Source organism: Phoenix dactylifera, chromosome 11 (genome assembly GCF_009389715.1).
Source record: "Phoenix dactylifera cultivar Barhee BC4 chromosome 11, palm_55x_up_171113_PBpolish2nd_filt_p, whole genome shotgun sequence".
NCBI classification, from domain to species: domain Eukaryota; kingdom Viridiplantae; phylum Streptophyta; class Magnoliopsida; order Arecales; family Arecaceae; genus Phoenix; species Phoenix dactylifera.
The window spans coordinates 9,718,110-9,732,233 of NC_052402.1; positions in this window are offsets into that span (position 1 = coordinate 9,718,110).

Here is a 14,124-nt window from a genome sequence, read left to right on the forward strand (position 1 = left end):
ATGTTACTAGCTAATGATGGTTTAGAAGTTCAAGGAAGTTAAACCAGCTCACTGTATCCTAAAATGGATATTTTAAGTTAATAGTGATTGTTATCATATATTTATGAAGTTAGTTTGGGCTTGACCTAGTATCTAATTTGAATTGTGATAACTATAACCATGATCTTAAAGTATTAGAATATATAAAAGCTAGGTATTCTTTTTGAAAAAGGGAAGATGATATTTTTTTAGAAAATGAAAAGTTTGCACAGACAATCTTAAAGAAAAATGTTAGTACATGACTAATCGTCAAAAATTACCATATAACTAGACTATTGGAACCAAAATATAAACAAGTCCTTTAGCTCCATTATATCCTAAACTTGTTACTATTAAACAATGATAAAAAAACAAGGCCCTTGTTTCCCTAACTCGCCTGCACATCTTCCTCCTCTTCTCGCCTAACCACACCTCAAAAAACTTCAACCCCTGCTTCTCCCACTATCCCTCCTTTAATCAATCCACTCCCACCACCCTTTTATTTTATAACTAATAGCTATACTCCTCATGCATTCCCATTTTCCTAGCCATCTCCTTCTTGATACAACATTGTGAAATAGCAAAAGTACTTGGCCTAGAGAATTAACTACTTCATAAATAAGCTTTTGAAAAACTAATCATGAAAATAATCTTAATAAGCTAAATCTACCATGAAACAAAGCATCAGAGAGAAACATTTTATGAAAATAACTACACAAGGTTCAATGCACATTATAGATCGTCATTTTAGTTGTTATTTATTTGTTTATGAAATTTGCAGCGATATTAATTAAATCACAAATTATTTTTATTAATTATTGATTACGTATCAAATTTAAAGCTATATATCAGCAAATTTTGCAGCAAATTTCATAAGTCCTATAATTTTTTCATCGCCATTATAGTGACTTATCAACTATTCATTCAAATATTGAATTATAAAAAGAAATTATCAATGGTACTTGCACTTTGTTATATGTATGCTTAATATGACATATGTGGTGACTTTTCATTATTTTGCTGTTTATTGTTAAAATTACTCATTTTCACTATATGCAAATCATCGACCCTTTCATATTCTATTCCTATTAACTTTGTTTCTTTCATTAGTGGTGAAGAAATTAAGTGTAGAGTGTCTTAGCAACCTTTTATTGACACTTTCTTTTAGATTATAATATTTTTTATATTCTTATCTATGTAAGGTTACTCTTTTAAAAAATCCAAACAAAATCCCATGTCAAACTCATGAACTTACTAATTACTTTATATGTATTAACGCCAATGACAAACAATAGGTGTCATAGATTTTTTAATAACAAATAAAAATAGTTTAAAGTTATACTATTACCATGCATTAAGAGGCCTTTTACTATAGAGGCCATATCAATGGCATTAGTAAGCTATGACTAAGCCTGTTAACCAGCCGAGTTGTTCCGGCTTGGCTTGGGCTCGGCCCGGTAAAAGCTCAGCTCGAGCTCGGCTCGTTGGTTAAGTGAGCTCGAGTTCGAGCTCGAGCCTAAAATGAAGCCCGTTTAAACCCGAGCTCGAGCTTGAGCTCCAGCCCGAGCAGCTCACAAGCCCAACACCCTCGTCTTCCTTGCCCACCCCCCGTCTCTTCGCGCCTTCGCCGGCCCCCTCCATCATGCTCTACGGTGTTGCCGTCTGTGCCTTCGAGGGCATCGGCATGGTCCTCCCCCTTGAGTCTGAGGCCACCGACAAAGCCAAATTCGGCAGGACCCTCGGGCTCTCCATGTTCTTCATTGCCGTTATATACGGCCTTTTCGGCGTCCTCGGCTACTTCACCTTCGGCGATGACACCCGCAACATCATCATCACCAACCTGGGCACCAGCGTCGTCACCATGCTGGTCCAGTTGGGCCTATGCATCAACCTCTTCTTCACGTTTCTGGTGATGATGATCAAGTGGTGTCCATTGGTATTGTAGTAGCAAGAGCTAGCAGACTCTAAGGACTGTACGATGAGATCAAATGATGCAATCAAGTGTCGTATACAAGAGCGACTCAATGCATTTAGGGCCTAAGGCTAACCCAAAAGCTCCAACATAAATGTATTTGGGGGCCTCGATGCATAAATAAGAAAAGAGATAATAAATTTCTTTAGATAAGAAATACGTCCCAACAAAAATGCATTTGGGAACCTTAATGCATTTATAGCTATAAAGATAATGTAGCATTTGAGGCCTCTAAATACATCAGGAGCCTCAATACATTTGGATGCTTATCTTAGAACTCACTATAATAAATGCATTTAGGGACCGGAGCTTTAGGAGGCCACCTCAGTCATCTAAATGTTGAGCCGACTCTTGCGGTACAGAGGATCACATGAAAGGAAAAAGTGTTCGAGGGATAGGATAAGGGTGTTTTTGTCCTAAAAATGCCAAAGTTTCCCTGGAGAAAAGAAGAAGTATTCTTTTTTTTTTTGATAAAAACGGCATTTCATATAGCTCTAACATGAGTACATCCAGCCATATCGGAAGCAAAAAAAGAGTACAGAGTAGGAGGTATCCCTCCTACCGATGTCCAAAGGATCTCTCCGGAGTGTCGGGCTACATAGGAGGCCACCCAATCAGCTGCACTGTTTGCCTCCCGAAAAACGTGTAGAGCCTGAAAATCGCTCAACTCCTGAGCCAACCTACGAATATCACGGACAAGAGGATGGCCATCACCATATCTATCCAATCCTCGAGCCCAGTCAATCACCACAGAGGAGTCCCCCTCAAGGCATAGCCGCTCAGCACCCAGTATCTGCCTGGCAAAGGATATCCGTTCCCAAGCTGCCCACAACTCCGTCCCAACAGCAGTAAGTCCGGGCGTACGACGACCACCAGCTGCTATCATTCTCCCGAGATGATCCCTGATCACAAAACCGACGCCTCCGGCCACTCCGTCCACCGACATACTACCATCGAAATTCACTTTGAGATAACCAGGGGGTGGGGGTACCCAAGAAACAAGGACGAACCTGGGCGCTGTGACAGCGGAAAAAGTACCCCAGATGTCCCCGGCCATCCCAGAAGAGAACCTCGCGGTAGCTGTGGTGATCTCCCTCGCATGACGAATCGCTCTGTCCACCACCATCCTCGGCGGTAATCTCCTGCCTTCAAACAAGCCAGAATTTCTGTCCAACGAAATATGATAAGCCAAGTATGCCCAACGAATCCCCGCATCAACAGTACTAGGCCTCCGCATGGAAACCTTCAGCCAATGAATCAAATCCTGTACCGACTCAACTGAGTGGGGCAATAGGTCCGGTGACCTCCTCCAAATCTCCCTGGTTCTGGGACACTGCAATAAAGCATGATCAATAGTCTCCTCTGTATCTATGCACACCTCGCACCCCTGAGTGATCCTCATCCCACGCCGTGCTAATAAACTCCTGGTCGGTAAGCAGCCCCATGCCACCTTCCAGATAAAGAGCACCACCCGCGGATGAGTCCGCATCCTCCAAATCCATCCCCCCTCTATCTGCCGGCCTGGCTCACTGCTCATCAGCTGATGAATATCCCTGGCACGCACCTGCGACCTCCCTGTCGGCACCCAGACTAGTCTGTCTGGCCTCTCCCTGGCAGGAACTGGTAGGGCCAGGACCATCTCTGCCAGCTGCGCCCCAAACACCTCCTGAATCAACTCCTCTCTCCATCGACCACCCTCCAGCTCCATCAGGTCTCTGACCCTGAGACCAGCTATCCTCGCCGTGTCCACCATCACCGGCAACCTACTAATCGGCTGCTCTGTCACCCCGCTGTCCTCCAGCACATCTATGGACCGCCCATCCCCAATGGCCCACCTGATCGCCGGTAGCACCATCCCTGCTCTAGCACAAATCTCCCTCCATATCGGTGAATGGCGGCGGCCGCCACGAATCCCAGGCGCTAGAGCACCGTACTTGGCCCTCATCAAGGCAGACCACATACCATCCGGCTCTAGTACTACTCTAGCAGCCTGTCGTGCCAGCGAGACCTCCCGTCTCATCACTAGGGACTGAACCCCTAACCCTCCACACCTGGTCGGCTGACATACAACCTCCCACGCCATCAGATGAATACCCCCTCTACCTCCATTCCTTCCCCAGATAAAATTCCTGAAGATCCGCTCAAGATTCCGCACAGTCGCTACTGGGATGAGGGAATTGGATAGTAAGTAAATAGGGATCGAAGAGAGAACTGACCGCACCAAGGTAACCCTGCCCATCATGGATAGTGAGTGTATCTGCCAACCCTCCAATCTGTGCCTAATACTGAGCTCGAGAAAGGAACAATCCCTGCTGCGTAACCGCTGACCAGAGAGTGGCACACCCAAGTACCTCAGCATGCCCTCCTGCTCCCCCACTCCCAAAATCTCCAATATAGAAGTCTTCGCCGCCACTCTGATCTTCGGGCTAAAGCATATTGCTGATTTGGATAAGTTGACCCGTTGACCAGATACAGAACAATAGTCCCGGAGAATCCTCTGAATGACCCGTGCATCCTGCCTCGTAGCCCGGGCTAGAAGTAGACAATCATCGGCAAAAAGCAGATGGGAAGTCGGTGAGGCGTCCGGCACGGGCCTATAAACCTTCAGCTCCTGGGTGCTCACTGCCTGCCTAAGAGCTCTAGAGAGAGCATCTGCACATATAATAAAGAGTAAAGGAGATAGAGGACAACCCTGACGTAATCCCCCTGAGAAGAAGTATTCTTTAAGGATGATCTTAAAACAATGTTTATCATGCAAAACAGTATGAGTTTTGTTGGATCGATTTGCAAATACTAATAAGAGGAGTGAATTTGCGAGAGAAAAAAAAGCTTATATAATTTCCTCTCGACAAACTTGGTCTCCCTGATTCCCGGGACCTTGCTGTTAAGTCTTGCGGTACGGAGCCATCACAGATTCCGTGATCCATGGGTCCTCGTAAGGCTCCCTGTTCCTCCTTTGACCTGAACCATTCAATAACCATACCCGTTAGCCAGTGCCATTTTTTTTTAATTTACATTTTGTTTTTATAAACAATGAAAGACCTTTTCAAAATCATCCTTAAGAGAGATTCTAATGTGGTGGTGGAGTGGTTACCGGAGAAGGGGCACTAGAGGCATGCGCCTCTACTTCTTAGGATTTTAAAGTCGAAACTGTGGACTGGATTGCCTCGTATGCTGTCTATCATTTTGAAAGACGGCATTTTTTTCCTATTCTTCGCAGTTGTACTCTTTCTCTTAATTTCATTGGCTATGAGCGGCCGGGATAACAAAAAATAAAAAATATACCATTCGTGGATTAAAAACTACCCCAAAACAAAAGTGACAGCGGTTAAGTAACTTTTAAGATTTGATTTTAATGAATAATTATGGTATATTAATCCTCATTATTACCATTAATTAATTTTTTTATTTTATTTTACGTAATGATGTTTCGAGTAACTTTTCTCCCGAACCCAGGCGTGCTTGAAGCGTCGCGGGGAATGGACTCCAACGCCACGGACGAGGGCCCCACCGCCCCGTCAATCCGACCGGGATGTGGGCCCCAGCTCCATTTGCCATCGCATATCGTGCCACGTGGCAGCAGTCGAACCCCGTTGGACGGGGTGAGAGGAGGAGCCGGGTCTGTGCGAGCCGGCTGAGACGGAGGGGTACGTCATGCGGCCTGGCGTGCCGGACCGGATCAACCGCTTCCAAAGTTGGCGGTGAGAAAACTCCACGGCTCTACGATACTTACAAGACCCCTAAAAAGGTATAACTTATAAATTTTTTTTTGGTATACCGGCGACTCACTGCATCACTTGTAAATACATCCAGAATAATCACAGTACAAAATATGCTCTAGTACCACCAGCACGTGCTCCAATTTTCTTAGAAGATATCCTCAGAGTGGTGCACTGCAAAAGATGCAATCCAGTCTGCCGCACTGTTTGTTTTCCAAAAAACGTGCGCAACTCGAAACGAGTCCAGCTCTCCCACAAGATGGCAAAAAGTATGACTTATATATAGTCACGCATGTCTATAGAAAAGTAAATAGTGCGACTGACTGAATTGCTTTCTTTGGTGCTTATTATTTTATTGGCTTATCGGAACTCTTACTATTGTTTTCTGGTTTTATTGGCGCCATTCGCAACTGTTGCATATGAGCCGCGGTTGTATAAAAAAAAAAAAAAAAATCTGGAACCAGCGCCACTAATGCCAGCAATTAATTCTAGTGCCGTTAATCTTAAGAAATATTACTGTTATTAATTATTATCAGCACAAAGGCCAGGGAGAGGGAGAGGGAGACGGAACCAAAGAGACTCTTGTTTTCTTATTTCAAGGCTGAAGCTATTGATTTCAACTAGAATTCATATTTGTGTACTTGTTCAAGAAATGATGCTGCGGAGGAAGGTGGAGTTGGAGGAGAGGAGAGATGAAAGAGTTTCTTCTTCGAGCTGTTCTTCGATGGAGCAAGTTCGGTCGGCAAGGCGGTTGTGGAGAGGTGATGAAGGATATAATGATGAGCTGATGGTGAAGATGAAGGAATTGGAAGAGCTCTTGACTGCTCACAAGATGGCCTCCTCGTCATGGAGGAGTAGAGCTGGAGACTTGCAGCCGGACTGCCTGCACAAGGCTGGGGAGAAAGGATCAGCTGAGATTTATCCTGATCGATTGCATGAGAGGAATTTGACGAGGGAGAGCACAAGAGGTAATGCGATGGAGTTCGATGGTAATTTGGCTTCGAGCATCAGGGATGATCAGGGTTGCAGTTATAATGCAAAGAATTCAGAAGGTTCAAGAGGAAGGTTATATGGGAAATATATGGAGAAGAGAGATGCAAAGCTGAGGGAGGAGAGGGGATTGAGAAGGGCTCATAAGGAAGCTAAGATGAAGTCTATGTGGGATAGCTTCGAACGAAGCCGGGCGGAGATGAAGGCTCGATTTGGTGGATCTGCTGATGGAAAGGATTTGGCTCTTCAAGGTTGTTGGCATGCAGAGAAGCTGAAATCCTTTGGTGCTCGTTCAGCAATTAAGGATACAGAACAGGTACTGAATTCTTCTTTCTTAATTTTATCTTCTTGATGCATGCCTGGTTTACAGAAAGTAAAATTGAGAAGTTTATTATAGTGTTGTTACATTTTGGAGAGTGCATGTGATTCAGGAAGCAGAGGAAGGTGTTGCAAAGCAGCTTGAACTTTAAATTTCAACTTCTTTTCCTACCAAATGACAGTAATTATTCAATTTCTTTGCCAATCATTTTGTAATATATGGTGTAGAGATTTTTAACTTTCTCTATGAACAACATGACAGCACATAGATAATGTATTGAATGTTTCAAGGAGCAAAACTTGCTTGAGTATCTGTAAACTTAAAAAAAAAAAAAAAGTATACTTATTGGTAGTATTACTTTATGGTCTTCGTTTTATCTTGGAAAAAAAAGAGATTATTACCATCATCATAATTATTACTTGTTTTCTTAACTTACGGGTCACTCTTCAGGTCATGCTGCAATGAGTTTTTAGCCTCCTCTGTAAGGATGATATTTATCTGTTCCTTTCACATTCTTATATATAATCTTGTTTTCATATTGGTCTTAGAGTCTTCAAAGTGTAGGGAAACAATCTTTTTCTTCTGTCACCTTGAAATTGTTCTACATAGTTTGTTCTTCTATAGATCTTTTGCCCCTTTAACATCAAAACCTGATAAAGAATGAAACTTATTCATCTGACTTATATTATTTCTAATGCAAATTGCTTTCATCTTGGTAGCAGAAGATCGAGTTCATCCAGACGGAGGAAGGAAATCCTCGCAAGCAGGTTCTATATGCTCGGTACAAATTCTTCGATGATACACTGCTCGACGATGGCTCTTCCAGCAGAACTGGTTCTAAGAAGCTGTTATCCAGTAGAATTGCATCTTCCTCTATATCTCAAAACTTAGCTGCATCCATTCCTAGGCCTCCTGTTAAATCTGGCTCCATAAGGCGAAGGACTCAGTCTGAAAGTCCTCCAGCACAATCAGTTTCCAACAACTCTAATCACAGAAAGGAAAACATGAAGCCATTTACTGGAACTAGCAAGATAACCGGACCAAGGACGCATGCTCGAAGCAGGAGTATCTGTGAAGGCATGAACATTTTCAAGGAAGAGAAGCCGCCAAGGTTCAGGCCTATAAGAAATTGCTCGGTCAGTTCGGGGTGAGTTAAAAGATCTTTCATCAATGAACACTGGCAGTGCCAGTTTGACACCATCAAGGTTTTCGAAGGAGCGAAGTGTGCAAACCAGTAACAGGTTCCAAAAGATGAGCGAGCCCAAGCCATTTCTTAGGAGGGGCAATGGAATATGTCGTGGCGCCGGCGAGGGAGCTTTTGTGATCCAGAAAAATGGAGAGGAGTCTGAAGGGTTGGTGGATCAGAGTGAATGCTTCCCTGACACAGCTAAAGCTAAAGATGAACAATTAGAAAGAACATTGAGCGAAAGCAGGGAAACTGGTTTTCCTTCTGACTCAGATGGTGAGAAACCAAGATGCAGCCAAGAGTCAGGAAGTTCTGGTCATGCCAGACCTGATAATGGTGATATCTTCAGACCTGTATCTCAAGCAGATGAGTTAGCAGAAGAAAATCCTGGATCTTGGAACTCATACATCAAATATCCATTTTCCGATTCGCATGAGGCATTGGCTGTTAATGCTTCAGTAGGTACTCTTACAAGCTTCCCAGCTTCCAGAAATTCTCACCCCATGAACCAAATGCAGAAGGTGGATTCTACTCAAGAAAAGAAGAAATGGGCGAAAGCTGAGAAACTTGTTCTTGCTACTACTGCTTCCCAGCAACTGCGAAATGGTGTGGCAGAAGGGTTCAAGAGATTGTTCAGATTTGGGAAGAAAAGCAAGGGTGCAGAAGGTGTAGTAAATGATTTGGTGCCTGGCTCAACAGCTTCTGATGTTCATAATGATATAGGAAATGACCATGATCTGGCAAACCAATCATCTAAGGAAGTCGAGGATCTAAGGAAGTTGAGGATGGAGTACTCAGTTCCTGATTGCCATGGCCTAAATGAGGGAAAGGTCTTTCCTTATCAAGGTATGCTACTTTCCTATTGATTAGTCTCTATGTTGATTCTTTCCTAGTTCTTTATTTGATAATTCTGCGAGTTCTTGGATTTCTTTCTGATGAACAAAAGTAAAATACTGGCATTTAGTTTTTCTAGTGTTCTTTCAACTTTCTGAATTTTTCCAAAGCTGCTACACAAACAACAGCCTCTTAAGCAGTTATCAAAACTTATTATATAGGTGTGTCAAGCTTATTCAGGACTTGGGAGGAGTCTTGTCTTTCATTTCTTGAAACATTCTAGAGGGCACGCCTCATTAAATTCTAGACTATTAAACCATAGTACTTGTAGGTGTTTGGATTTTCTTCTATTAATTTCTACATTCAGCTTCACATTACACCAGCAGGGATGCTAATGAAAAGCTTGGTAATGGCTATACTTTCATAGCCATCTTAACTGAGTATATTTTACTCTCTGCAGTTCTATCATTACACAGCTCCATTCCCCATCATCCTGCAAACTCCACGCTGGGGGAAGATCACATGTCTGGAAATTCTCCAAAAAGTAACTGCTTAATGATGAATTACATGCAATTTGATGGTGTTGGTTAGTTTGGGAATGCTAGAAACTGTAACAGCCTAGGTACTTAAGATCTATCCAACGAATAATCGATGTGGGACTAAACACACGCCTGCATGGGTCCTCACATACCCTCCCCTTATTTAAGCCCTGACATCCTCGTCGCGCTAAGGATTTAAATATAATCACAATCACCATGATCGGCCTATAGTCAATCCCGATCGGCCTGTGGCCAGCCCCAATGGATCTGTTTTACATGTCCCCTAGTCCATATAGATTATGGGCCGGATCTACCATGATACCTTTTTGTAACAACCTAGGGCCTCACCCAAAACGGCTAGTCGGAAGATATTATTTAAGTTCCTTGATTCTGTATAAGTGCCCAAGATCTATCCAACGAATAACTGACGTATGACTAAACACACACCCGCACAAGTTTTCACAAAAACAACTTCCAAGTGTTCAAGTCTTCAGGTGGAATTTGGTATCTTCGATTGCTCTGTTGCACTAAAAATGTGATTCATTATCTGGGTTTTGCAGCACATCGCTCGCTCTTCTCCCTTCCATCATTTCCTAGCAAGTGAAGTGAATCTAAGCTTAGGTGACAGAATGGTGGTCAGCAGCATCAGCATTTTCCAGTATTTCTTGAGCATTATATACTAATATGGATTTCCAATAGATGCTTGACCTTCCCACTTTATAGTTTGGAAAACATTCTGTTCCAAAGATTGTGGAGTATCATGTGACTTAGGGTTGTGGGAATCAATTTCTCCCTGCTATCTCAGCTTTGTATTGTTAGTGGTTTTGCAGAGTCCATCAGGCCAACTCTCGCCGATGCGCACGGCTAAGTTTTGTGTATTTGAACGATTCCATTTGTAGCTTGTATATTTGTACACAGGCAATGTTACACTTGTCGGATATTTGATTTATACAATCAAGAAGTCTTAGTTTCTTCTTCTTATTTTGTTGTTTTTTGATCTATTGGTTCCATTGTACAATTTTGTGCTTTTCAATTTTTCTTTTAAAAAAATTGCATGAACTTTCTCAGCCATATAATGGCAGGATGATGGTTAGGCTTCAGTTATTTGAAGGCAAAGCCTGTTGCATTAGATGTGTTAACTTTTTGCTTGGAGGCAGCTGCAGTTGAATTTTTTTTTGAAAGCCTTAGAATGTGATTTAATCATGATCAGGGGAGACATGATTAAGTTTTATTTCCTTATTAAGAATTTAATCGACAGTTCTTTTCAGAAAAAAAAAACCTGATAAAACTCTGTGGACTAGCTGAGAGATCAAAACTGCATTTGATTGACACATGCTGAAGATCACAACAAAACAGAATACTAAAATGGCGATTGGGAAACAGACATAATAGCTTGTGCAATTCTTATTGATAGTTTTAGCATCATTCTTGATCTAATGCATACATTAGTTACTCCCTTTTGGCGGGTTCTTACCGGCCTTAGTAGTTCTTGGCAAGGTTTAATGGAATGGAGTTTAATACTGAAAAATTAATCGAAACATGCAACAATAAATGGGTCGGTCGGGTGGCGGTGCCGCTCGCCATTTTTAAGTGGTCGAGGATGAAGATATTATCAGTAAACATCAAATGATAATGTTTTGGAGGCTGCTGAGGTGGTAAAATAGTCTCCCATGCCACTATCATCAGATGGCTGTTTATTTAGTTTCATGGCTTGGGCTGGCTGAGAGTGACAAAACTAGTTGTGCAGTGATATATGACTTCACCATCACCAATTCTGTAAATGTCACCAAATATTGGCTTTGGAGGATAGAACCAGGAATGGATGTATCTTGTTTCTCTAGTCACAAGGTTATTGGACTTTGTTGAACTATGTTATCAAATTGTAAGTTTCAGACTTGAAATGTATGACCCTAATGTAATATGTTTACTCTCTTAGTTATATAAAACTTTGAAAAATATGAATTAAATTTAAGGAAGTATATTAAGAAATCAATATGCATTCCCATTTTGCCTCCACAAAAAGTACTTCCATGAACTGAACAGTCAACCGTATCTAACTAAACTTCCCTTTTATAGAAAAAGATTGGCAAAAAGATAAACTCTAGCAAATAGAATTTTAGAGACTCCTAACTTAATAAGGACTCTAACTAAATTCAAATCCTCCTAATACTCAATGTGGCACCTCTCTTGGAAGGCTTCTTGATGGAGGATGGGCCTCTAAAAGTGAGAAATCCAACCATGTGCAAGGAAGACCAAGCCCAAGGGAAGCCTCTCATGGCGTGTGGACCAAGTCAAACTTGGTTATTTGGACTTAATCCAACATGACATGTGGCGACCCCTAATTAATCAAGACTGAATTAAGAACCCAATCAATGCCTTGACTCAACCTAATTGTGACGTTGAGGACCTAACTCAAAGTGAATTTTAATCACTTATTACACGGACTCAATCTAATGCCCCTTGGTAACCAATTACATAGACTTAATTAAGGACTCAAATCAGCAAACTTACAATTCAATTTAGGACTCAATCTAGGACCCAATGTTAGAAATCAAACCAAACCCTAACTAGAGGATCCAATCCTCACATACAAGGACTCAAAATGACTTGACGCCTAATGTTGGACTTATGACTCAAGAAGGAAATAGACTCAATTCAATATGATTTGGCACTCCATGGTTGGCCTCTGTTTCCATGCTTGCCCCATGATTCAATTGGGCTCATGCTTTTGATTGGCTCGATTCGTCCAAAGGATGAAGACTCGATCTCCATGTGCACCCCATAATTCAATTGGGCTCAATATAATTGGAATTCCTCGAACCCCATATAATTTGATGACCTTCCAAGGAAAGGACTTAATCACCTTGCACGCTTTCAGCTTGGGCTCATGCTCCTACATCAGTATCTTAATTCTTAACTATAACATATCCATGTGATATAAACTTTCACACACTAAATTGATCAGTTTGTGTTTCATCATCCTTTAATTTAGTTTAATTCATAAGCCCTTAGATTTATACTAAAATTTTGGCCAAGGTTTTTAATAAAATGAAATCTAGACATTCGATGCATGGTTATGAAACGCATTTTAGTTTTGGGAATCCAAAACGTGGTTACAGGCTTCTAAAAGGATTTAAAAAGGTGAAGCCAGCCCTTTTTATTTGGTCCCCATAGAAAAAGATTACAGAAGAAACACTTGATATTAATTATGTGCATGTCTCCGCTTCTTCCACCTACTGAAAAGTGCAGTGCATATGTATGTTCTTCAACTGAAGGGAAAAAGAAATCCATTCATCAATAAAGAACCGAATTCCATATTATCTGATCAAATATGTAAAAGAACAAAAGAGACAGTAATCTACTTTAGTCTTGTATTGTTATATATGTTATGGAGAATGAATCAGTTTGTGATAAGCTTACCAGTTAGAAGTAACAAACCTTCTCGCCATGTTGAGATAACAACAATATATATATATATATAAGCCATCTGAATGGCATGCAAACAAGAAACAGTGCATCACAACTTGGAAAACATTCAGCTTCTCATCTGAATGGCATGTTTGATCCTTCTTTAAGCAGGATGGGCGAGTGTCCGAACTGGAGAGGTAGGGCACGTGTGCCGATGGCATCGATCCGATGTCGCGAACACGTGCCCTGCTTCTCCAGCACGGCTTGCCCGACCCTTTTCTCCAGCTCCTTCGACGTCGAACATGGCCCAATTCCCTTCACTTGTCGGAGAGAAGGTACATCATCACAAGGAGGATTACTTGCACCACTGCCAATTTATACATGAGAGACCTCCACAAAACTAGCTGTAGCTTTGTGAACATAGGCTATCATGTTGGTAACTTACAAGGATTAGGCTGCCTAAAAGAATTGTAGTTGATTAGAAGAGGTTATGATTTCTGGAGATGTGGGAGGACATGGCTGTCTACCTAGCACCTACCTCAAAGGCACTTTGATCAATGGCAGACCACCCACCATGACTCTTTAGAAAGTTCAGGGAAGTGGGAACAATGATTGCTACTATCCAATCTATAATGTGACTAATGTCTGGTTGCACCAGAACTGGTGAATCAGGCCGGCAGCAATGGCTTCAACATGGCATTAGGCTAATGGTTTTGATCTGAAGTCGTCATGAGACACTTCTAATTGCTTGATGATTCCTTCTATTTATGGATGAGCTTAAGAAGCTTGACGTAAAGCACCATTTATGTGCGAACACGCATCCCGTCTATAAGAATTTTTCATTGGTCTAAGCCATTCTCAACTCATAAAAGATAAGTGAATGGATTTAAAAAAATACTTCTCTGATTGTTACTTTCAGGATAATACTTTGAATGGTGGAGTTATGTTTTCTTTCGGACGGTCCAATGGCTACCAAGTGCCGATGATCGTGATGTAATCCTTGAAAATTATAATCCAAAAGCATGCGTACTTATGACTTATGAGTAGTTCTAGATGCCTAACTCAACTCTTTTTAAGTTGTCAACGGCGACGGTTTGTATTATAGTGGTTCATGAGTGGCTATGTGGAATGCTTAATGA